The sequence below is a fragment of the Rhinolophus sinicus genome, chromosome 2 (assembly GCF_057876585.1).
Source record: "Rhinolophus sinicus isolate RSI-liver-muscle chromosome 2, RSI-T2T, whole genome shotgun sequence".
NCBI lineage: Eukaryota > Metazoa > Chordata > Mammalia > Chiroptera > Rhinolophidae > Rhinolophus > Rhinolophus sinicus.
Genome location: NC_142502.1, coordinates 102,005,559 through 102,031,675, shown reverse-complemented (window position 1 = coordinate 102,031,675; position 26,117 = coordinate 102,005,559). Strand labels below are relative to the sequence as shown.

Genomic DNA, 26,117 nt, shown 5'->3' with positions numbered 1-26,117 from the left:
ATTTTTCTTCTCTAGCTGCTTTTAAGAGTCTATCCTGGGGTGGACAAGTGGCTCAGTTGGTTAGAGTGCGAGCTCTGGGCAACAGGGCAGCTGGATCGATTCCCACATGGGCCAGTGGGCTGTGCCCTCTGCAACTGGAATGAAGACAACGAGCTGCAGCTGAGCTCCCGGGCAGCTGGATGGCTCAGTTGGTTAGAGCGCATGCTCTCAACCACAAGGTTGCTGGTTCAACTCCCACAATGGATGGTGGGCAGCACCCCCTGCAACTAAGAATGGTGACTGGACTTGGACCTGAGCTGCACCCTCCACAACTAAGATTGAAAGGAAAACAACTTGACTTGGATGGAGCTGATGAGTCCTGGGAAGAACACACTGTTTCCCAATAAAGTCCTGTTCCCCTTCCCCAATAAAATCTTTTAAAAGAAAAATATTCTATCTTGCAGAACAAGATGGCTCTTGCACTATGCTCAACAAAAAGAGCATATCTTCCTGTGCATCACTGATTGTCCCATGGTTTATTTCTGCATCCAAAACTAGGCCACACCATTGAAGCTGGGCTGGAGGGTAGTCATGCTGAGGAAAGGTAAAGCATGGGAAGCTCTCTCCTCTTCAAGAGCAAGATAAAATAAAATACTAATTAACTTCAGATTATTTTTAAAATAGTTCCTATTTTAAAAATGTATCAGCAACCATTAAAACAATAAAAATAGTATGTATCATAACAAAATCAATTCAAAAGTACATGTGGTCAGCACGACCACTTAGATGATGAAGCCCACCACATTCCAGGGGTTGGCCAAGGGTGCCCATCTGATGTATAATAATTCCGACCAGTGATATGAAGTGGAGATTCATGGGTGCTGCTGTTGGGAAAACACTTTCTTTAAAGAGCAAGGGCTTGATTCAGTCACAAAGCCTCTTGAACATTCTCCCTTTTCCCCTATCTCTATTTGGAATGGGGACATGATGCCTGAAGTTACAGCAGCCAGCCAGTGTTCTTGAGATGAGATTAGGGTTTCCAGGCGGGAATTTCTGCCCATTCTCAGGAATTTCTTCACTTTCCCATTCCCAAATCCTGAGATATAAACTGTTTTCTGTTCTCCACAATGAATTGTTTCCACAAAGTGACAGCCAATACTACCAACCACTTGGGTTCAAAGAGCTGGTTTTCTCGATTTCCCGACCAACCTTTCTTGGGATTCGGAAACTTTCTTGGGAAAACTGAAAAAAATTCCTGAGAACGGGCAGGAATTCGAGCCCAGAAACCCTAGCAATAAATAGGAAAAATGTCTAAGAGATACTTGTGAGTAATACGTTTATTTCCCATTGTGGGTATGACTAGATTCAAGGAGCCGATTTTCCCGATTTCCTGACCAAGTTTTCTCAGGATTCAGGAACTGGAAAGCGAAAAAAATTCCTGAGAATGGGCGGGAATTCCCGCCTGGAAACCCTAATGAGAATCATGAGGAAAAGGCCAAGAGAATGTCAGATACACCAGCCCTGATGTCATCAAGGGCAAAATTAACACCAGAAGTTGCCTATTTCCAAATAAAGTCCATTTCTTTATACCACTTACACTTAGGCTTCTTCTCTCTTGTAACTAAATACATTTGTTGCTCACAAGCAGGGAGAAAGGGAAACTCAGTCAAAACAAAATAGTGAAATAAAGGAAAAATACAGAATAATAAAACATAAAATGTGATAGTATAAGTCTAAAAATATCTGCGGTCACAATAAGTAAAACCCTTAACTCACCTTTTAACACACAGATATTCTCAGAACTGATTTTTAAATAGTCCAGTTAATATTTGGCATTTATAAAGGACACAGTGAAAAATATATTCCATAAATAAATAAATAAATAAATAAATAAATAAATAAATAAATAAATAATGCAGAAGGATATTTGAAGCAAATGCTAGTCAAAGTAGAGCTATCATGGTCATGATGTTGATATTTAGTAGAATTTTCTTAAGAATCACTGATGTGAAAAAATTTACTCCTGATCCAAAGAAAAGTCTTCCACGACAATAAAACAGTCTTGAGCTTCAAGGAATCTGACAACAGAGCCTTGTAACATATAATGTAAAAATAGGTAAAATTACAGGAAAAACTGACAATTCCATTACCATGGTGGAATTTTCAGCACAGTGCTCACAGAAACTGATAAATCACACAGATAAAAGTAAGTAAAGTATAGAAGACTTGATTAATACTCATAAAAAAATCTGTCTATATTTATCTATGTATCAACAACCAAGCACCCACCACATAGCAAAATTTTGGTCAACAGGAATCACGTATACATCAGTGATCCCACAGGAGTATAATGAAGTTGAAAAATTCCTGTCACTTAGTGATGCCATAGCCATCTAATGCTGTAGCACAACACGTTACTCACGTGTCTGTGATGATGCCAGTGTAAACACACCTACTGCGCTGCCAATGGTGTAGAAGCAGAGCACATACAATCATGTACAGTACATCGTACTTGGTAATGATAATAAATGACTATGTACTTACTATACTATGCTTTTTACCATTATTTTAGAGTGTACTGTTTGTACTTATAAAACAAGTTTTCTGTAAAACAGTTTGCAGGGCTAGGCCAGCAGCAGCTTCATACATCTTGTGTTTACAGTGTTTGCATCATTTTCTCTTGTGCTTGATTTAAACTCATGTTGTTTTGTACAGCAAAATGCTGTATAAGCTTGTAGCCAAGAGCAGCAGGTGGTACCATAGAGCCTAAGTGTATAGTAGGTTATATATACCACCTAGGTTTGCATAAGCGCACTCTGTGATGTTCACATAATGACAAAATCTCCTAAGGATGCATTTCTTAGAACATATCCCCGTTGTTAAGTTTGCTTGACTGTATCTGTCTATCTATCTATCTGTCTGTCTGTCTGTCTGTCTGTCTGTCTGTCTATCTGTCTGTCTGTCTGTCTGTCTGTCTGTCTGTCTGTCTGTCTGTCTGTCTATCTATTCTCATCATTATCTCTCTCCTTCTCCCTCTCTCTTCATCACTCATCTATCTATATACCTATCTAGCCCCACACCAAATAGTGAATACATGTTTTTGGAAATACCACCAGTAGATACAAAATTATTCAAAGTTAAACCATAAATGAAGTACATTCTAAAGACTGTATGTCACACAGATGACATTCTATAATTTAATGCAGTAAAATTAGACATTGACAACAAAGTTCCCACTAAATGATTCATTTAGAAACTTCAAGAAATTCATGATTCAAAGCAGGAAAGCATATGATATTCACAAGTGCTCAAATAATGAAAGTGCTAAATGTAAAAACATTAAAATTTATGGCCTTAAGTGCATTTATTAGGAAAAATAAAGATTGGAAATAAAAGGGCTAAGTGCTCAGCTTGAGTATATAGATAAGTACAGCAAATAATAATAATAATAATAATAATAATAATAATAATAATAAAAAGATACAATAAAGACAAAAAGAAAAATTCACAAATTAGTGAAAGAAAAAGTTGAGCTGACCCACAGAACTGTAAGCTGGGTATCTGAGAAGACAAGCCTCTGACAATGGTGAAGAAGACACCACACACTCACATGCTGGTGAATAAGAAAACACACAAATAAGATTATGGAGAAAAGAGACATAACTCTAGATACAGGAGAGATTTAAAAGATTAGATGACAATAGCATGAACTTTGTGCTCAAAAGTCAGAAAACCAGAGGAAACATACACTCTTCTTGATTGAAACAGAAACTACCAAAATGGACTTGATTACAAATAAAAAGCTAGAACACCACAAGGCCACGTGGCATGGTGCTGAGAACATGACATCTGGGTGAGAACCCTGGCCCTGCCACTAACTCACTATGTGACCCCTGGCAGGTGGCCCGATCTTTCTGCTTCAGATTCTACACTTCAGTAGACTGTTGTTAGGAGAAAATGTTAAAATTAAGACACTGAACTAGCACTCAGAAGTTCTCCCCGACTTGTTCAAACAATGGAAAACAGAGACTGAAGGAAAACCACACATCTCTTTTTCGAACTGAAAAGTTTGATTCTCAAATCAAAAAGAAAACTATATTCTAACTTTTCTTATGAACATAGACACAAAAATCATGAACAAAAGACTTACAAGCTACACCACATTCACATGTGGACAAAAAAGGGGCCATACACTAAACCTGACAAGCTCAGGGGAGGTCGACATGGCAGGCCCTACAAACTCAGAAACTGAAATTAACCACACAGGATGGTCTGAACATAACAATTCCTAACTAAAAGCGGGTCATGGCTGGTAGTCACATCCTTGGCCGGTAGCTTCCCTGACAAATGTCAATCTTTACCTTAAGTGAGCCTGTCGTCTTTTTGCATCTAGGATAACTGACTATTGGAATGTCAGAGTCCTCCCCTTTCTCCAGACCCTTCATGGCACAACCCACCTCACCAGAGCGCCAGACCACAGAACCCCTTATTCTTATCTTGTTCCCCAAATACCATCTCCATGTGCTGTAATATTAACTAACTATCCTGTGCCCACCAATGTAAAAGAAGTGTGTGTCTCTCCATTTTACTTTTTAAAAATTATTATTATTAGTTTCAGGTGCACAAAACAAAGTAATAGTTAGACATTTATCATTTATATCCCTCACACTGTGTCAACTCCCCTCCCCCCATCCACTATCCTTCTGACATCGCACAGGGCCATTACATTTCCACTGTCTCTATTCCTAGTGCTGTACTCTGCTTCTTGAAACCACATATATATATGTATACAAAATTGCAGTTGACATTCATTATTGTTCAGCTTCAGCTTCAGGTGTACAGTGCAGTGATCAGGCATCTACATCATCCCTGAGATGGTCTCCCTAATGAGACAAGTGTCCATCGGATACCCTACAAAATCTTTACAACATTATTGATTACATTCCCCAAATTAGCTTTTGTAACCCTGTGGCAATCTTGTGGTTATTTACTGTGCTTTCTAATCCCCTCACCTTCCCCCTTATCTGCCCCCCGCATCTAGCAACCCTCAGTTTTTCCTCTATGTCTCTGAAACTGTTTCTGATTAGTTCATTCATTTATTCTTTTCTTTAGATTCCACATATAAGTGAGATCATATAGTATTTGTCTTTCTCTGTCTGACTTATTTCACTTAACATAATGTTCTCTAGGTCCATCCATGTTGTTGCAAATAGTAAGATTTCTCTCTTCTTTACGGCTGTGTAACACTCAATTGTATAAATGTACCACAGTTTTTTAATCCAGTCATCTACCGATGGGCATTTTGGTTGTTTCCATGTCTTGGCTATTGTGTATACTGCTGCAATAAACATAGGGATGCATAAATTTTTTTGAATTAGAGTTTTGGATTTCTCCGGATAGATACCTAGGAGTGGAATTGCTAGATCATAAGGTAGTTCCATTTTCAGATTTTTGAGATACCTCCATACTGTTTTCCATAGTGGCTGCACCAATCTGCAATCCCAAAAACAGTGCACAAGGGTTCCCTTTTCTCCACATACTCGTCAGGACTTATTGTTTGTTGATTTATTGATGATAGCCATTTTGACTGTGGTGAGGTGGTATACTTTTGATCCAATCCCAGAGAATTCCCCACTCTGCTTTCTCCCACCTCCTTAATCTACCATTGATGGATTTTTGTGTAACCCTCCTTATGGCTCCTCCTTTGATTCTAATGTATAGAATAAGCTGCAACACTGCCATTCTTAATCCATTTTCTGAATTTTCTGGAGCATTTTCTTAATCTGTTGAAATTTTGCTTCCTGGAAATTGTCAGTTCGGTTCAAATAAACTCATTAAATCTCTACGGTTTTGAATGTTTTTTACATCGCCACACACATATACACACATATACAGCCACACAACTCCACCCCCTTTCTTACAAAACATCAGCAGACTGCATGCACTTCATCTTGGGGACCCCTTCATATCAGTACAAAGAGACACTAATTCCTGTGCACCCCGCCTCCCCCACTGTGGGGATGGTCCCCAGTGTCTACCAGTCCCCTGCCCTGTGAGCGTGAGTGACTGACTGTTTTGAAGCATGCCATGTTTTGCTTTCCTTTTGCCCCAACTTTTTTTTTTGCTATACATTTATTTTTAAGTGCAGTTTGAAGGAAGGTAATTGTGAGTACTGGAAAGTTTTAAAAAACAAACAAACAAAAAACAGTGCAGATAATGATACAGAAAACAAAGAAAGAACGAGAGAAGCTTAACTGCTGAGCAAAAGGTGTGTGTGTGCGCGTGTGTGTGCTTCCAACGATAAAGAAAGATGGGCATTAGTTGAAACAGTGAAAACAGCTTTTATTCAGTAGCTACTGACAGGAGGGGAAAGAGCTGAACCCCATTCTGATTTGCACAGAGGTGACTGGCATTTTAAAGGGAGAATGAGGGAGTGGGGGAGGGGCAGCAGGGTCAGTGTAGAGTCAGGAGGAGAAAACTCACAGAGGCTGGTCCTTGTAAATGCGATTAGGCCATTGTGTCTGCTTCTGGCAATTATCCAAGTAAGAATTTTTAATTTTTTTTTTTTTTTTTTAGTTTTATAAGAGTTTATTTGAGCTAAAGTGACACATATGCTGGGAGCAACATCTCAAATGCTCCCCCAGTTAGGATTCTATCCCCCACAGAGACTGGGAGGCAGAGGCCATATCCTTCCTGATGATCACCTTTTAAAGGAATGGCTTCCAGGTCCCTGAGAAAGATACTCGAGTTGTAGGAGATGCAGCTACATCTCAAAGGGGAGGAGGAAGGATTCAGAATTGTAAACTTCTCTGTAAGCTTTAAGAAAGGGGAGTCAGGGGCCTGTCCAGAGATGTTGTCTAGAATAAATGGTAAATCAAGTTCTTTTGAGAGCCTTGTGCTTTTCCAGACTAGGACTCAAAGCAGGGACTATGTCATCCCAGGGGTGTGGCCTCAGGCTGCCAGAAGCCATACTGACATTTGATCAAGTCTCTGAAAGCAGTGATATGAATGGAGTGTTCCTGCTAAGAGTTTTTACAGTTCTCTCTCTCTCTGTGTGTGTGTGTGTGTGTGTGTGTGTGTGTGTGTGTGTGTTACACAGGCAATTGAAAAAAGAGAGAAAAAACAATATCATATTCTCCTTATGGCTATCTTGTTCTACTGTATAGATGATTGTCATGGGTGGTGTCAAGCAAGATCTCTAGTTCCGCTCCCCTCATAAGAACGCAGGATATGGTGAGGCCAAAAAGGAACACCCACGGGCCCATAGATAGGGGAGTCATACCACTATAATTTCACTGGCGGGTGGGTTGGAGACACAGGAGGCAGGAGCCACACGATCTGCAACCTGCCGTACACTTGTCTCTCCCAACCAACCCCACTTGCCAGCTGCAATCCGCTCTTGCTAGCTCAGCCACCATCTTCTTGCTAGCCCCCATTTTTCTGCTAGCGTAGCCATGGCAGTTATATTAGTGGCCAATGGCTCACTGGTTATAGCTGATGGCCAACTAGCCACAGCTGATGGCCATCTAATCACAGTTGATGGCCATTTACTACCTGAGCCAGCACCTTTCTATGTGAGGCCAAGAGCCTGGAAACTGCATTTCTGGCTCTGTCCTCACAATAATATTAACAAATAATAAAAAAAAGTCCTGAATCATTTGCATTTTCTGCAAAATTGTTACATATCAGAAAAAGAGTCAGGAGATATTGGAGACTCCATGCTCAGAAAACATACCCACTCTTAAGGCTATTTTTCGTCCTTTGCCAAGTACAAGAAATCTTCTGCACATTAAGTTTTATAGACATCAACATACATTTACCTTCAAGTTTCTAGCTATAACATATGTAATAAACTTGGATTTATTGCTCTATCATTCTATCTGAAAAAGTTGTCTGCAAGTCTTATGTTGGCATAAAATGTAGCATGATTTTTACCATTAGAAAATAATTTAATTTATATATTTCACTTAAAGGCAGGACATCCAGGACTGAATTCAAGTCATTAAATGAAGAAGAGGTTGCTATGCTTTGGATCTCCTGTTGCATTTTCTGTTCTGTCTCATTGATTTATCTATTCGTGCCCAGAACCACACTGTTTTTTCGTTTGTTTGTCTTTTTGGGTTTTTTGTTTTGTTTTGTTTTTATAAATTTTATTGGGGAAAATTGGGGGACAGTGTGTTTCTCCAGGGCCCATCAGCTCCAAGTCGTTGTCCTTCAGTCTAGTTGTGGAGGTCGCAGCTCAGCTCCAAGTCCAGTCTCCGTTTTCAATCTTAGTTGCAGGGGGCGCAGCCCGCCATCCCATGCAGGAGTTGAACCGACAACCTTGTTAAGAGCTCAAGCTCAAACCAACTGAGCCATCTGGCTGCCCCTCCAGCAGCTCAGCAGCAGCTTGTTGTCTTCAGTCTTGTTGTGGAGGGCCCAGTTCACTGGCCCATGTGGGAATCGAACCAGCAAGCTTCTTGTTGAGAGCTCACGCTCTAACCAACTGAGCCATCCGGCCACCCCACACTGTTTTAACAACAGAGTTTATTATATGTTTTCATGTCTAGACATCTCTCCCCTACTTGTTTTTCTTATTCAAAGATTTCCTGATTATTTTATTTATTTGTTTTCTCGTGTGAACTTTATAATCAACTTGTCTAGCTTGAGAAAAAAAGAAGTTGCTGGTATTGATAAGGTCTAACTGGAACTTTAAGCAAAGTAATCAGTCAAGAGGGTTTATGGGAGGAGCTAGGGCTCGTGGACGGTCTCATACCCTATGTGATCGCGGGAACTCTACACAGAAGAACCTTACAGGAAGAATTCTATGTTTATACTAAAGCTCTGTAGTCCTAATTTCCCCTTCCCTTAACTTCTGTTTCCCTTCCATAAATACCCCATCCTGGCACGTGGCTTGCCATGTCTGCATGCATTGGTTTGCAACCCTGTTGTCACACAGCAGCCTAGCCGACTGTCCCCCTGTGTCTTTCCGTGAGGAAAGAAGAGTCTGTGAGACTGTGCCTTTCTGGGACTTTGTTTTATCTTAATGTTTTACACCTTATATCTCTCTGTCTGGTCCCCAAAAGATGGTTTGCAGCCCATGATGAGTAAGATTCCCCATGGAGGGAACAACTCAAGCCAGGCGGAACCGAGTGGGGACCCCCAATGAGCTGCCTTGGAAGATCTGGGAAGGAGCCTTGCCTCCCTTTCCCCCTGTCTGGGAAAAACCACTGCTGACTCTGGCTTTCCCCTCTCACCTGATTGTGAGAGAAGTCATGTGGGCAATAAAGATCAGCTCTCCGCTTAGCTCAACAGAACGGTTACAACATGAGAGATTTGTCCCCAGGGAGGTGCATTCCTCACTTAAGTCATCATAGGACTTTCTGCTCTGGCTGCTTGGGGACAGAAATAATTGGTTTAATTCACTTTTGTGACATGATGGATGAGTCTCACAGACCGTGTAAAAAAACAATACCACTTCCCCACTTCCTTGTATGATTATCAATAAAGGCCACCATTCAGCCCGATTCAGGGCTCCAGTCTCTTGGTGGACTGCGAGACCCCCTGGCCTTCTGAGATTTAACTGCATTAAGTCTTTCTTTCTTAATACTTAACCCAACGCCGTCCCTTCTCGTCCCCTCACTGCCCGTATTACGCTGGATGCGATACAACTCTTTCTTTTTCCTTAATGAATCCTTTTGGTGACAAAATACCTAGTCAGTATTATTTTTCAGTTGACAATTTAGGCGCCTGTCTGGGATTCCAGAGAAGAACAACGCTGACAGCATCAGGGCAGCTGGCACGTCACACAGAACTACTCTGGCTCGCGGCTTTCTCTGTGATTCGGAAGCTTAAGGTAAGTCTTCTCCCGGAATTGAGCTTCTGCTTCATGCATTTTGAAGCTCTCTGGGCTTTATTCATGAGTTTTTTAGCGGTGTGTTGTTGTTGTTGTTTAAAAGGCCTTGCTTGTTTGTCTATCTGTCTGTTGTCTGTGAGGACTCAGTTTTCCATGTTAGCCTGCTTTATTCTGAATCCTTCGATAAAAAGCAAGTCCTTCGATAAAAAGCTTGCTTTCACTAAAGATCCCTTTAAGGACAGAAGTTATTTATACTGAAATTTGTCAGCTTGGCCCAGTATTGTGCGTCTCATTGAGAGAAGTGCCATTCAGCTCAGCCTATAACTGGACTCTCCTGAGGTCTGTTATTTTCCTAGAACTAGTTTTACAGCCTTCAGCCTGGTCCTCTGTGATCAGACTGTTCTAGAGTGAGGCTGGCTGGTGTCTGACATGTACATTACTTGAGCTGTTGCAATTTGTCTTGGGCCCTTTTGCTTAGAGAAAATTCTCTGAAAAAATGAGATCTCAGGTATGTAAATATTTTAAGATCGTCCCTCCTCCACCAAGAACCCCAGCCAAATAGATGGCTAAAAGCTGAGGGCATGAACGCAGAGACCCCCATACCAAGACATATCATAATTAAAATTCCAAAGGTTAAAGACCAAGAGACAATCATAAAAGAAGCAAGAGAAAAGCAGTTACCTACAAAGGAGCTCCCATAAGACTGTCACCTGATTTCTCAACAGAAACATTGCAGGCCAGAAGGGATTGGCTCAAAATATTCAAAGTGATGAAAAGCAAGGACCTGCAACCAAGATTACTCTACCCAGCAAAGATGTAATTTAGAATTGAAGGACAAATAAAGAGCGTTGCAGACAAGAAAAAGCTAAAGGAATTCCTCAGCATCACCGAACCAGTATTTTAAGAAATGTCAAAAGGACTCCAAGAAGAAAGAGAAGAAAGAGGAAGAGGAGGAGGAGGAGGAGGAAGAGGAGGAGAAGAAGAATAAAAAATATGAATAATAAAATGGCAATAGCTACGTATCTATCAATTACTGTAAATGTAAATGGATTAAATGCTCCAATCAAAAAACATGCAGTAGCTGAATGGATAAGAAAACAACATCCCTACATATGCTGCCTACAAGAGACTCACTTCCTATCAAAAGACACACACAGACTGAAAGTAAAGGGATGGAAAAGGATATTTCATGAAAATGGCAATGAAAAATAAAAAGCTGATGTAGCAATTCTTATATTAGACAAAATTGACTTTAAAACAAAGTCTATAACAAGAGACAGAGAAGGACCCTGTAATACCACCTATGAGTTTTTATTCAAAGAAACCCAAAACAGTAACTCAAAAGACATATGTATCCACATGTTCACTGCAGCATTATTTACAATGGCCAAGATATGGAAGCAGCCTAAGTGTCTGTAGCTAGATGAATGGATAAAGAAGAAGTGGTGTGCTATATAATGGAATTTTACTCAGCCATGAAAAAGAATGAAATCTTGCCACTTGCCACAGCATGGATAGACCTAGAGGGTATTATGCTAAGTGAAATAAGTCAGATAGAGAAAAACGAATGCCGTATAATTTTACTTATATGTGGAATCTAAAAAAAAAAAAAAAAAAGGAACAGACAAGACAGAAACAAACTCATAGACATACAGAACATTTTGATGGTTGTCAGATGGGAGGAAGTTGGGGGACAGGGTGCAAAAAGTGAAGGGATTAAGAAGTACAAATTGGCAGATACAAAATGGCTATGGGGATGTATAGTACAACATAGGGAATATGGTAATAAGTATGGTGTCATATGGGTAATATATTTATCAGGGAGGGGAGATTACTTTGTAAGTTATATAAATGTCTAATCATTATGTTGTAAGTGTGAAGCTAATATGTTGTATGTCAACTATAATTGAAAAATAAAAATTATTAAAATTAAAACCAGAAATGAAATAAATAAAGAATGTAAAATATTTCAGTTTTACACTGATTCTATGTTGAAATGACATTTTTTAAATAATATAGGTAAATAAAATGTTATTAAAATTAAAAAAGACTTACTATAAAGCTACAGCCATAAGACAGCATGGTATTAATGAAAGAATAGACCAATAGAGCAATGGAACAGAATAGAGAGCCCAGAAATAGACTCACATAAATACAGTCAACTGATCTTTGACAAAGAGCAAAGGCAGCACAACGGAGCAGAGACTTTTCAGCAAATGGTGCTGCCACAACTGGACGACATCCACATGCAAAAAAGTGAATCTAAACACAGATCTTACACCCTTTAAAAAATTAACTCCATAAGCCATGTCTTCAGTGGAAAATATTAAAAATGTCAAGATAAAAAAAAATTAACTCCAAGTGGAACATAGACCTAAATGTAAAATGCAAAACTATAAAACTCCAAGAAGATAACACAGGAGATTAAGTTTAAATGATGTCTTGTAGACACAACACCAAAGGCACAATCCATAAAAGAAATAACCAATAAGCTGGACTTTAATAAAACTTTACAATTCTGCTCTGTGAAAGGCAATGTCAAGAGAATGAGAAGACAAGACACACACTGGGAGAAAAATATTTGCAAAAGACACATCTGACAAAAGATTGTTATCCAAAATGTACAAAGAATGCTTAAAACTCAACAGCAAAAAACAAACCACCTAATTAAAAATGTGACAGAGACGGTGACACGTCACCAGAGAAGATATACAGATGGTAAATACGCATATGAAAAGATGCTCCACCTCATATGTCATCAGGAAATGCACGTGCAAACAGCAATGAGATACCACTACCAATTAGAATGGCCAAAATCCAAAACACTGACAACACCAAATGCTGGTGAGGACATGGAGCAACAGGAACTCTTAGTCATTCTGGTGAGAATGCACTTCGGAAGACAGTTTGGTGGTTTCTTACAAAAGTAAACATCCTCTTGCCGTATGATCCAGCAATGGTGTTCCTTATTATTTACACAAATAACTTGAAAACGATGTCCACACAAGAGCCTGTGTACAGATATTTATAGCAGCTTATTCATAACTGCCAAAACTTGGAAGCAACCAGGATGTTCTTTAGTAGGTGAATGGATAAATAAACTGTAGTACCTCCAAACAGTGGAATATTATTCGGCTCTAAAAAGAAATGAGCTATCAAGCCATGAAAAGACATGGAGGAACCTTAAATGCATATTATTAAGTGAAAGAAGCCAACCCGAAAAGGCTACATACTGTATGATTCCAACTATATGGTATTCTGGAAAAGGCAAAACTATGGAAACAGGAAAATGATCAGTGATTGCCGGGGATTGGGGTAGAGAATAGGGTTAAATAGGCAGAGCACAAAGATATTTAGGGCAGTGAAAATACTCTGTATGATATTATAAAGGTGGATACATGTTGTCATACGTTTGTCCAAACCATAGAATGCATAACCCCAAGAGTGAACCCTAATGTAAACTCTGGCCTTTGAGAGATTATAATGTGTCAGTGTAGGTTCATCAGGTGTAACAAACATACCACTCTGGTGAGGGGTGTTGATTGTGGGATAGGCTGGGCCTGTGTGGGTGCAGGCGGCGTACAGGAAATCTCTCTACCTTGCTTTTAGTTTTGTTGTAAAGTAAATTGCTCAAAAAAAAAAATTTCTTAAAAAAAAAAAAAATCCCCAAACCAAAACCAACCAAAATAAAACAAATGAACAAATAAAAATTATTGGGTGGGAGATGAGGGTAAGGGGGATCAAATATATGGTGATGGAAGGAGAACTGACTCTGGGTGGTGAACACACAATGGGATTTATAGATGATGTAATACAGAATTGTACACCTGAAATCTACGTAATTTTACTAACAATTGTCACCCCAATAAATTTAAAAAATATATTAAAAAAATTATTAATCCAGGTTGATGTGTTAGTATTTCATTTTTAATGACTGCATAGTATTCCACTGTATACACACAGTACTGTGTACGGTTATATGTGTTTGTTTGTCCTTCTACTATTGAGGGATATCTGGGTTGTTTATAGTTTTTAATGATTATGAATAAAAGGGCTATAAACATTCTCCTGAGGTGTGTGCAAGTGAATTCCCAATTCACTTGGGTGAATATCGAGCAGTGCCATTGATGAGCCGTGCGGCAAGTCCATGTTTAAGTTTAGAAGAAAATACAAACTGTCTTACTAAGTGGCTTTACAAGTTTCATTCTCATCAGCCATGAATGAGAGTTCCTGGTGCTCTGTATCCTTGCTAGCATTTCTTATTGTCACTTAACATTTTTTAAACTATTTTAATCGTGTAGTGGTATCTCATTGTGGCTTTAGTTTGTATTTCCCTAATGAAGGATGATATTAAGCAGCTTTCCGTATGTTTATTTGCCACCCATATAGTGTTTGGGGTGAAGATATGTCTCTCACTTACTTTCTAAATTAAGATTTTTTGTTTTCCTTTGTTGAGCTTTAGTTTTCTTTATTTATTTTGGTTATAAGTTCTTCATCATATGTGTGACTTCCAAACATTTCTTCAAATGGCTGGTCTCTCTTTCTCTTACCAGTGTGTTTTGTGGAGTAAAAGTTTTTAATTTTGATAATGTCTAATATGTGATTTTTTAAAATGGATTGGGCTTTTGGTGTATTATCTAAAAACTTACCACCAAACCTGAGGTCAGATTTTCTCCTTACTGTTCTTTTAGAAGTTTTATGGCTTTGCATGTCACCTGTAGTACCTGTGATCCATTTTGAGTTAATCCTTTATGTGATATAAGATACCATTTAGATTTACTTTATTTTTTATTTTTTGCATATAGATGTACAATTGTCCCAGGACAATTTGTTAATAAGACTATCCCTTCATCATTGGATTACCTGTGCACCTACATTCAAAATCAGCTCATGGTATTTGTATATGTCTGTTTCTGGTCGCTTCATTCTGTTGTATTGATCTATGTTTCTACCCTTTGGCCAATTCCACACTGTCTTTTGTGTGGAAAGTCTTGGAATAGCATCCTATAATTTTTGAAAGATACGTTTTCATTATCATTCAGTTGAAATCTTTCTAATTTCCAGTGTTATCTTCTCTGATCCATGGGTTATTTAGATTTTGTTTTTTAAATTTCTAAATATTGGTTTTATTCTCCTGATATCTTGTTACTTATTTATAATAAAATTTTGTCTAAAATTCATATGATTTCAATCTTTTGACATTTACTATTACTTGTTTTATGTCTCAACATATGACCATAGTGCATGTACAAAAGCACTTTAAAAATATATATATATATATATATATATATAATATATATTTACTACATACATATATCTATATTATATACATATACATATATCTGGTGTGGCTAGGTCGGTGTAGTGTTCTGTAATGTCAATTAGATTGAGGTGGTGGGTAGTGCTGTTTATTTATACTTTAAGGAAACTATAAGCAAAAAAAAGAGCCTTTCCTTGCCCCACCCCCATTCCCACCCCCCACATATTTATGATTTCCACTGCTATGCATTCCCTCCTGAAGACTTAAGTTCCTATCTGGTATTTCTTTTACCAGAGGAAATCTCTTTAATGTCTTTGTTGTTGTTGTTATTGTTTTCTGTTTGAAACAAGCTTTCTGAGTTTTATTTTATCTGAAAATACTTTTTCTTTCTTTTTTTATAATGAGTATTTTTACCAGTGTAGAATTCGGATTTTAACAGGTTATTTTCTTACAGCACTTTAAAAAAATGTTGTTTCATTGTCTTCTGGTGTCCATTGTTTCTGAAGATACATTACAGGCATATTTACTGGTCATTCTTATAATTTTCTTATGTATGTAGTGTGTCTTTTTTCTCTCGTTGGTCTCAAGATTTTGTGTTTATCTTTGTTTTTTTGTCAGATTTCATTGGTGTGGTTTTATTTATGTATATCCTGCTTGGAGTTCCCCAAGTTTCTTGAGTCTATAAATTCATGGCTTTTACCAAATTTTGGAAACTTTTGGGCCTACCTCTCTGCATGTCTTTATTTGTCCTGTTCTCTCTTTCCTTTCCTTCTGGGATTCCAGTTGCCCATATGTGTGATTGTTTGGATATCATCCCACAAATCTCTGAGAATCTGTCACAGGTGACCTCAGAAGAACGCTACAAAATAGCTTTTCCTTTTGTCTTTTACACTTGAGGACACCGGGCACATAGAGGTTCAGTGACCTGTCCAAGTTTAACAATTAAGTGACAAATGAAAATTTAAAACTAATCCTTTTATTATAAACTAGTATGTTAAGTTAAAATCCATTCAGCCATACTGATATTAAATGGACACATAAATAAATAATTGGGGGCAAAGAGAAAAGGGAAAGTTGTTCTTTACTGTGGAATGCCAACTAATAAATGGAAAAGAATAGAGTTTGAAAAATCACTATTTTGCAACCACAGTAATAACTGATACAGACAGGAATCATCAAGGATTGCTAAAACCAGTGAGTGAAAGTTTGTTGAAGAATAAGATAGTTACATAGTTTCAAAGTATCTCCCCTCAAGTTCCTTGTCAATTATAATGGAAAACAGTAACTTTGTAGTGAAAATACCTGGCAAATACTGTTTTACCTAAGTGATCAAAATTAACATCACCCGGCGCAGCCGGGCCCGCTCCTCCTGCACTCCACAGTGTCCGGCCGCGGGCCGGCCTTAGTGACTGGGGGCAGCGGGCCCGGGGCCGCGGGCGCGGGGCGGGCGGCGGGCGCGGGCGCGGGCTGCCTTCGTCGGGCTCCGAGCTCGCCCGGAGCGAGCGGCCGCCCGCGAGCCGCCACGGAGCCTTCTCGCCCGCTCCCGCCGGCGAGCAAGATGATGTGCGAGGTGATTTCGACCATCAGTGAAGCAGAAGGCCCCCCAGGAGGAAGTGGGGGCCATGGGTCCGGTTCCCCTTCGCAGCCAGATGCAGATTCACATTTTGAACAGTTGATGGTCTCCATGCTGGAGGAGAGGGACCGTCTTCTTGACACGCTGAGAGAGACTCAAGAAACGCTGGCATTAACCCAGGGGAAATTACACGAGGTTGGTCATGAAAGAGATTCCTTGCAGAGGCAGCTCAACACTGCACTTCCACAGGAGTTCGCAGCACTTACTAAAGAACTCAACGTATGCCGGGAACAGCTCCTTGAAAGGGAAGAAGAAATTGCTGAACTGAAAGCAGAAAGAAACAACACCAGGCTGCTGCTAGAACATTTGGAATGCCTCGTGTCCAGGCACGAGCGGTCTCTCAGGATGACAGTGGTGAAGAGGCAGGCACAGTCCCCAGCGAGCGTGTCCAGCGAGGTGGAAGTACTGAAAGCTCTCAGGTCGTTATTCGAGCACCACAAAGCTCTGGATGAGAAGGTGAGAGAGCGGTTACGAGTAGCACTTGAAAGGTGTAGTTTGTTAGAAGAAGAATTAGGTGCCACACGCAAAGAGCTAATGATTCTTAAAGAACAGAATAATCAGAAAAAAACACTGACAGATGGGGTGCTGGACATAAACCATGAACAAGAAAACACGCTGAGCACGAATGGAAAGAGATCTTCGGATGGTTCGTTAAGCCACGAGGAAGACCTCGCCAAAGTCATCGAGCTACAGGAGGTCATTGATAAGCAGTCACGGGAGCAGAGCCAGATGAAGGAGCGTCTGGCCGCCCTCTCTGGTCGTGTGACCGAGCTGGAAGAAGACCTGGGCACCGCGAGGAAAGACCTCATCAAATCTGAGGAAGTGAACACAAAACTGCAGCGAGATGTTCGTGAAGCCATGGCCCAGAAGGAAGACATGGAGGAGAGAATCACTACCCTTGAGAAACGCTGCCTCGCAGCACAGCGTGAAGCCACCTCTGTGCACGACCTTAATGATAAACTTGAAAATGAAATTGCTAATAAAGACTCCATGCATCGACAGACTGAGGATAAAAACCGGCAGCTACACGAACGGCTGGAGCTGGCGGAGCAGAAGTTGCAGCAGACTCTGCGGAAAGCGGAGACACTCCCTGAGGTGGAGGCTGAGCTGGCCCAGAGGGTGGCGGCGCTCTCCAAGGCGGAGGAGAGACATGGCAACACTGAGGAGAGGCTATGCCAAATGGAGGCGCAGCTGGAGGAAAAGAATCAGGAACCGCAGCGGGCAAGGCAGAGAGAAAAAATGAATGAAGAACACAATAAACGGTTGTCAGACACTGTTGGCAAGCTTCTTTCAGAATCTAACGAGAGGCTTCAGCTTCACCTTAAGGAGAGGATGGCTGCCCTAGAAGATAAGAATTCTCTATTAGGAGAAGTTGAAAATGCAAAAAAGCAGTTAGAAGAAACTCAACATGATAAGGATCAGCTCGTACTAAACATCGAAGCTTTGAGGGCTGAGCTGGACCAGATGAGGCTAAGAGGTGCTTCCCTTCATCATGGCCGACCCACCCGGGCAGTGTCCCGGGTTTCAGGTTCCCCGTGGCCGACGGTCCCACAGATTCCTACAGCAGCAGTGCCGTGTTACGGCGCCCCCAGAAAGGCCGCCTGGCAGCGCTGCGAGATGAACCCTCCAAGGTACAGACTCTGAATGAGCAGGATTGGGGACGGGCCCAGCAAGCCAGTGTCCTGGCAAACGTGGCACAAGCATTTGAGAGTGATGTCGACGTGTCTGATGGCGAGGATGACCAGGACACTCTCTTCAGCTCAGCTGCTCTGTTGTCCCCCAGTGGGCAGGCCGATGCCCAGACGCTGGCCGTGATGCTTCAGGAGCAGCTGGACGCCATCAACAAAGAGATCAGGTTGATACAAGAAGAAAAGGAGAGCACCGAGCAGCGGGCCGAGGAGATTGAGAGTCGTGTCGGCAGCGGAAGCTTAGACAATCTTGGTCGTTTTAGATCAATGAGCTCCATCCCCCGTACCCTGCTTCCTCGCTCGCTGGCTCCTCCCCTCCTAACAGCGGGCGGTCCACCCCACGAAGGATCCCACACAGTCCAGCCCGGGAAGTGGACAGACTAGGTATCATGACTCTATTGCCAGCTTCCCGAGAAGAGGTACGAGATGACAAGACAACGATCAAATGTGAAACCTCTCCCCCGCCCTCCCCGAGGTCCCTTCGATTGGACAGGCTGCACAAAGGGGCTCTGCACACGGTCAGCCACGAGGACGTCAGGGACGTCAGAAACTCGACAGGCTCCCAGGATGGCCCGGTGAGCAACCCCAGCAGCAGTAACAGCAGCCAGGACTCGCTGCACAAAGCCCCCAAAAAGAAGGGCATCAAGTCCTCCATCGGCCGCTTGTTTGGCAAGAAAGAAAAGGGCCGCCCTGGGCTCGGCGGCAGGGAGGCGCTGGGACAAGCTGGTGTGTCAGAGACAGAAAACTCATCTCAAGATGCCTTGCAACTCAGCAAATTGGGAGGACAGGCTGAAAAAAATCGTAAACTTCAAAAAAAGCACGAGTTGCTTGAGGAAGCCCAGAGGCAAGGTTTACCTTTTGCACAATGGGATGGGCCCACTGTTGTCGTCTGGCTGGAGCTCTGGGTTGGGATGCCAGCCTGGTACGTGGCCGCCTGCCGAGCCAACGTGAAAAGCGGGGCCATCATGTCGGCCCTGTCAGACACGGAGATCCAGCGAGAGATCGGCATCAGCAACCCCCTGCACAGGCTGAAGCTGCGGCTGGCCATTCAGGAAATCATGTCCCTCACCAGCCCGTCAGCCCCTCCCACGTCCAGAGCGGTACGTGTCCGTCCCAAGAGTCGATTCTTTGGAAGAAGGAAAATGCCTTTACAGGAAGCATTGTCTGTTTATGTTGCTTCTCAACACATCCACTGTCCAAATTAAAATTGTAGCATTCAAAACATTAAAAAAAAAAAAAAAATTAACATCACCCACAATGGGCCAAACTGACCTCATGTCCCTCCTGATGTGATGTTCAGAGAAGGATACAGCATCACAGCTGCAACATTCCTGCCAAAAATGCACAACTTGAATCGAACCATAAAGAGCATTGAACAAACACAAGTTGAAGGACTTCCTATAAAATAAATGGCTAGTCATCTACAAAAATACCAAAGTCATTAAAGAGAAACAAAACATGAGAAATGGTTCCAAATTGAAGAAGACTAAAGATACATGACAAGTGAATCCAATGCATGTTCCTAGATTAGGTAGGTACTGAACTGGAAAAAAAAAAAAAAAAGAAAAAGCTATGAATGGGCTGGCCCGGTGGCTCAGGCGGTTGGAGCTCCATGCTCCTAACTCCGAAGGCTGCCGGTTCCATTCGCACATGGGTCAGTGGGTTCTCAACCACAAGGTTGTCAGGTCAACTCCTCAAGGTGGGCTGCGCCCCCTGCAACTAACAATGGCAACTGGATGTGGAGCTGAGCTGCACCCTCCACAACTAAGATTGAAAGGACAACAACTTGACTTGGAAAAAAGTTCTGGAAGTACACAGTGTTCCCCAATAAAGTCCTCTTCCCCTTCCCCAATAAAATCTTTAAAAAAAAAAAAAAAAGAATTTAATAAAAAAAAATACCTATGAATAATATTATTATGATAATTTGAAGAATTTAGATAGGGACAGTAGTATTGAGTCTATGTTAATTTTCCTGGTTTTGATTATTGTGCTCTCATTATAAAAGAAAATATCCTTGTTCTTAGGAAACAGACTGATGTACTGAGGAGTAAAAGGGCAGTGATACCTGCAATTTGCTCTCAAATAATTATATATACAGCATATGTGGCAAAACGTCTGGGAAAGGGTAGTTTGGATTCTTTTGTACTTTACCTGCAAGTTTTCTCTAAGTTTGAAATTATTTCAAAGTAAAAAACTGTTTAAACATGTTACTTTGACTTCAAGATGACATCATACTGTATTTAGTGTAGTCTTTAATAGTCAAATGTTGATGGTTATTTCTCCATGAATATTTTGACCTCTTTCTAGAATCATTTGTTTTAAGTGTTCAGGCATTAGGATATCCTTGCTATCATTCCCTTCTATTTGAAGGCTTTGTAGAAAGACTCTCGGTTTAAGAAAGAAATCTAGGGTTCTAGCATTTGGTGAAAAAAAATCTCAGTGTAAGTTATACCACAACACTGGGCAGCAAGTTAAGAGGAATAAGCAAACAGGGAGAAACACCTTTATTTTTCTTTCTCTTAGAAGATGTCCCCCTTCCTGCTGCTCTTTGCATGTCCCTGGGCCTGAGGGATGGACGGCTCCCCTGCACTATGAGAGGAAAGTGATGGTGTGAAAATATCTTCCTTCATCACCTCCCCACCTTCAGCTTCTTTTGTGGCCCATTCTCCCTCCCCAACCCCTGGCCCAGGACCTCCAACCTCAGGCATCATCTAGCTTCACCGAGAGCTGGCTGCTGAGTGGGAAGTGAGCCCTTCCTAGCACTGGAGGGCAGAAGAGAGAGGCCGGAGCCTGGGGCTGTGGGAGAAGGTGCAGCAGGAATGAAGGAGTTAGAGCTGGAAGGACTTCTGAATGAGAGTGAGGTGTAAGGATCAGAGAGTGACTGAGGACATTCCCGCATCTCCCTTTAGAGGGAAAGGGAGGGGCCTCAGACACAGGGACAGAGAGCATGGCAGGGTCTGGATGAGATCCACCCTCACCCTCACCCCTGTGCTCTGATGACACCTCACCCCAGGTCACACTCAGGGCCCCTTCCGGCCGAGGTGCTCCATCAGGCAGGTGTGTCTCAGCTCCTCTCTGGGGAGGACCCTCACAGCTGTCCATCATGGATATGTCCCCAACCCCCCAGGTTAGGTCCCCCTGAGAGCTGAGTCCAGGCTCAGCACCTTCCCTTCCTGCAGCCAGGTGAGAGGGTTGATGGCAGGTGAGAAGCACAGTATGGCAGACAGCGTGTGATTGCCCTCGGGTCCTCTTGTTGGGTCACCACAACCCTGGGGGACACTGGATTGGAGAAAGAAAGAGCTCAGGGCAGGATGGGGGCTGGACTCACCTCAGGACCTTCCCTTCTTTCCCAGTTTCCTCCACGCCAAGAAACCCCAGGCCGTGACTTAGTGACAGGATACAGAAACCCAGCTCCCCACCCCCTCCCAGGAAGTGGTGGCTTCAGGCGCCTCCATTCCACCTGCAAGGTTAGTGCCGGCTCAGTGTGAGCCCAGGTACGTGAGAGGGCGGTTCTGGACCGCTCTTCCCCCAGTTAACCGCATGGCCCAGCCCCTCACCTCTTTCAAGACTTGCTGAAATGTTACCTACCTGAGCACCCCATTTCAAATTGTCATTTGTTCCCCTAAACCACCCCTCCCCCGCCTCCTTCTATTTTTTCTCTATATCTTGTATCGCTTTCCAACCTATCATATTATCAACTGAAACTGGAGACCTGAATTATTTCAGATCTGGATCTGGGGTTGAAAGGACAAGGGTCACTTTCCCTGTGTATGGTTTGGGGGTCCTGATTCTGTGTATGCTTGTGGGTTCCTTGCCGACTGGCCCAGGCCCGGCAGCCCTGCTGCCAGCAACCTCGGTTCTGCCACCAGCCGCGAACCGCAGACAGGAAGCACTAAGTTCACCGCTGAGCTGCTTGTAGCACGGACGGTCTTCAGATCCCAAGATAAGTCCTGCAAGGGACCCTCCAGGAACATGGCCTCCTTGGCTGCCCGCAGCGGGGCCATCTCACCGCCCACAGCACCACTCTCTGGGCCTGGCCAGGCAGCTCCGGCTTCATCAGCGAGGAGAAGGAGGCGGTCCATTTAGCTGAGGGCTGAGAGCGCAGGCCACCCAGCGCTGGACCCCGACTGGGCTGTGAGGTCATGACCCAGGGAGTGGGTCCCTCAGCATCCAGGACTGGGCCCTTAGGACCTGCCATTCGCTCTCCCTCCCCAGCACCCCAGAAATTCCTTTGCGCCTGTCTACTAAGGTCTGTTTTCACTCACAGTTCACTTCTGACACCACATGGGTGGGTTTTTCCACACCACGCAATTCTCCATTTCTCTGTGGACACCAACTGGATGTCCTACAATTCAATTCGGTTCTGACACCAGCTACCAGGGGTTAGTGCAGACCCCACAGGTGAGGGGCTCACTCAGTCCCATAGACTGCCTTTCCCCCACATCAGATGGGAGTCACCAGTACAGGGTCCTTAGGCTACTCACACTTCTGATTTAGCTACAGATCATGGGTTTCCATGTCAACCGTCTCCAGGTTGGATAACTTGCTAGAATGGCTCACAGAACTCAAAGGCACTGTGGGGACAGAGTGCCAGAGAGCAGTTTCCAGGCTCTTGGCCTCTCCTGGGGAGGTGCTGGCTCGGGAAGTGAATGACCATCAATTGTCGTGGCTGTAACCGATTAGCCAATTGGCTATTGATGTAACTGCGTGGCTGCCTTGATTGGTTGGTTGGTTGGCAGGCAGAGAAGTGAATGGCGGACTGCGGATCGTGTGGATCCTACTGGTGTCTCTCCCCTGACTGCCAGCGAGAATATAGTGGTGTGACTCCCCCATTTATGGCTCCGTGGGTGTTCCTTTTTGGCCTCACCATATCCTGCATTCTTATGTGGGGAGTGGGACCAGAGGTTCCGCAGGCCGCCTCACAGGACAGGCCCTTAAGTACTACTGACTGTTTCATTATAAAGGATACAGCCCAGAAACAAGGAAACAGAAGGCATGCGTAGGACCGGGAAGGGGGTGGCTTAGAGCTTCCGTGGTGCCCCCTGGTGCACACCCCTCCCAGCACCTCGATGCCTCACTAACCCAGAAGCCTCTGAGTCCCTGTTTAGGGTTTTATGGACCCTCCATTACATAGGCATGATTGATTGAATCATTGGCCAGGGGTGATCAACTCAATCCCAGCCCCTGTCCCCTCCCTGGAGGTTGGAGGGTGGGGCTGAAAGTTCCAACCCTCTAATCACATAGTTCCTCTGACAACAAACCCATATTCAGAAGCTCTCTAGGGAGACCCAGCCTCCAGTCATCTCGTTAGGACACCAAAGGGCCACTTTTGTCACTCCAGGGATTACAAGGGTCTTAGAAGCTCTTGTGTCAGGAACCAGGCACTGAGACCAAATATTATAACCAAAGATGTGCCTATCATCCCTGTCACTCAGGAAATTACAAGGGTTTTAAGAGCTCTGTGCCAGGAATCAGGGCGAAGACCAAATATGTATTTCTTATTATATTATATGTCACATTGTCCTTATACACATATGCACATGCACATGTCCTCTAATTAAATCCTTCCTGTTTTGCTCTCCTCCCTGGCTCCTTCCTCTCTCCTCCTTTCCCCTATTTTCCAGAGACTCCCTCCTTCTGGGACCTTACACCTCAGGGCTCCTATCCGCAAATCTCCTGGTTGGTGACTCACAGGGCTGATTCCTGGGAGGAGTGGCCTCCTCCACAGGAGCTATAGGAACAAAGAAGGCAATTCAAGAGTCCAAGGCCCATCCGGAAAGGTGAGGGACTGTGTCTTGCAGTACCAGGGATTTTGGAATAAGAAAACCGCACAGGTGAGTCCTGGCTATTATGGTCTGGAGGCTTGCTTCTGCACTGGAGAAAAGTCCGGAGTCACTCTGTGGTGGGAAAAAATGTCACTGTCAACCAGGATTTTGGAAAGGTGAACAGGCCCTGAGCCTGACCTGTGACCTGGACACCCCCTTCTGGGCAGAGCCTTGTCCAAGTGCTGGGAGCAGGAGACCCTGGGGTGGTCCTGGCTGAGGAGGAGGAAGGGGAGCTGGCTCTTCCTTCCTCAGCCTTGTGGCCACATGTGGACACCGCCACTCTGGGCTTGGACCTAGAGAGCCGAGACTAAGGACACACAGAGAGGGATCTGGAGAAGCAACCCTCCTTTTGAATCAGCAAGTGCACAACTAGTCTCACTTTCCCACTCCCTGTTTACTTTGAGCTGGTTCAACACTGCAAGTGAAGCACAGCCTTGGTCTCCATATGAGAGGCTTCTGTTTCTTTTATACTGCTTTTCATAGACTCCTTTCCTTTTGTTTGTGTGGTGTAACCACTAGTACTATATACAGGCAAGACGTTATAAAACCGGGTAAAAGATTATTCCTATCTCCACTTACTTATGAAAGTGGAGGAGTGATTATGAGGGGTCAATGATAGATATGGACAGAGAAACATACAGGCAAAGGGCCGAGAGACAAAGACAGAGGTAGAGAGATACACAGGATGTGGATAATACCCACCCACCCACCTATTCATCCATCCATCCATCCATCCATCCATCCATCCATCCATCCATCCATCCATCCACCCACCTGTCCATCCATCCATCCACCTACTGACATTTACAGGGTACGTACATCAACAATTTTCAGTTTATGCCCCGACAGAAGTCACAGGGCTTCCTTGTGCCCTCACACCTGCCACACTTATTCATCAGGCTGACCGGTACATTTGCTGAGTTCTACACGTTCTGTCCTAAGTGCTCAGCATTGGAGTCTGAACAGGAACAGACACCCATGACCTGTTCACACTGGGCCCTGCACTGTCCCTGGCTGTGAGATGACCATATGTCCCGATGCTTTTCTTTTTGGTCCTTGGGAAAAGTCCCAGCCCACCTCTCTGTTGACACCTGGGAGATGCGGTCACACTGGAACCATCACTATGTTTGAATCAAACACTGATTTTTCAGCATTTACCTTGTGTCAACCACTTGCTAAATGCCTTTCAATGATCTTCTCTTTTAGAAGTTGTTTTAAAAGGATGTGGTTACCATTCCAAACACGTTATCAGAACCCTAAAAATAGGACCCCTCAGGGAAAGGGCCCTCTCTGATTTCACTCAGGACACCTCATTTCTTCTTCTCTGGTTCGCTTGCTTGCAAGGTGGCTTCTGTTTTCTCTGACTTTATTGCAAGAAGTGGAAATACTTGCTCAGTAATAAGTTCTTTGGAAAATCCAGGGTCAAACACTGCCCCCAGGAATCGCACACACAAAAGACACATCTCTACTCCCTCAGTCCTGGAGGTGCTGTATTTTGATTCCTGTGTGTCCACCACAAGGAACTAGAAAATTTGACTTTCCAATCTCATTGAGTGTCTGAAAATTATCTGGAAACAATCCGTGTATTCCCCTCCAGAGACTAAACTGCAGAGGAAATCTGTCCAAATCCACTGTTGTGGTTTCCTGAGTCAATAAAGAAGACAAATGTGAGGTCCTTTAAGAAAAATTAAGGGCTTTGGCTCCACGCTGATTCAGAGCAGGGCAGTGTCACCTGGGGGTGCCACTGAGGAGATCCCCACCCAGGGCAGTTCCCCCTCCCCGAGGCTTTCCCCTCTTGCCTGCGAGTCCTCTCGCCTCTTATGCCTCTGGGATTTGATATCAGGGACAGAGTGAGAGCAGGTCTGGGGAGGGTGGTTACCACTGAGAAGCCGCATTC

The 26,117-nt window shown here is 43.2% G+C and overlaps 1 protein-coding gene and 1 pseudogene across 3 annotated transcripts in view; both read left to right on the top strand.

The window, feature by feature from the left end:
- The window catches only part of LOC109439660 (patr class I histocompatibility antigen, A-126 alpha chain-like), a 478,827-nt gene that overhangs the window by 143,773 nt on the left and 308,937 nt on the right, over positions 1–26,117 (top strand). The gene's annotated exons all lie outside the window — the stretch shown is intronic.
- On the top strand, positions 16,315–19,615 carry LOC109439594 (liprin-alpha-1 pseudogene; annotated as a pseudogene).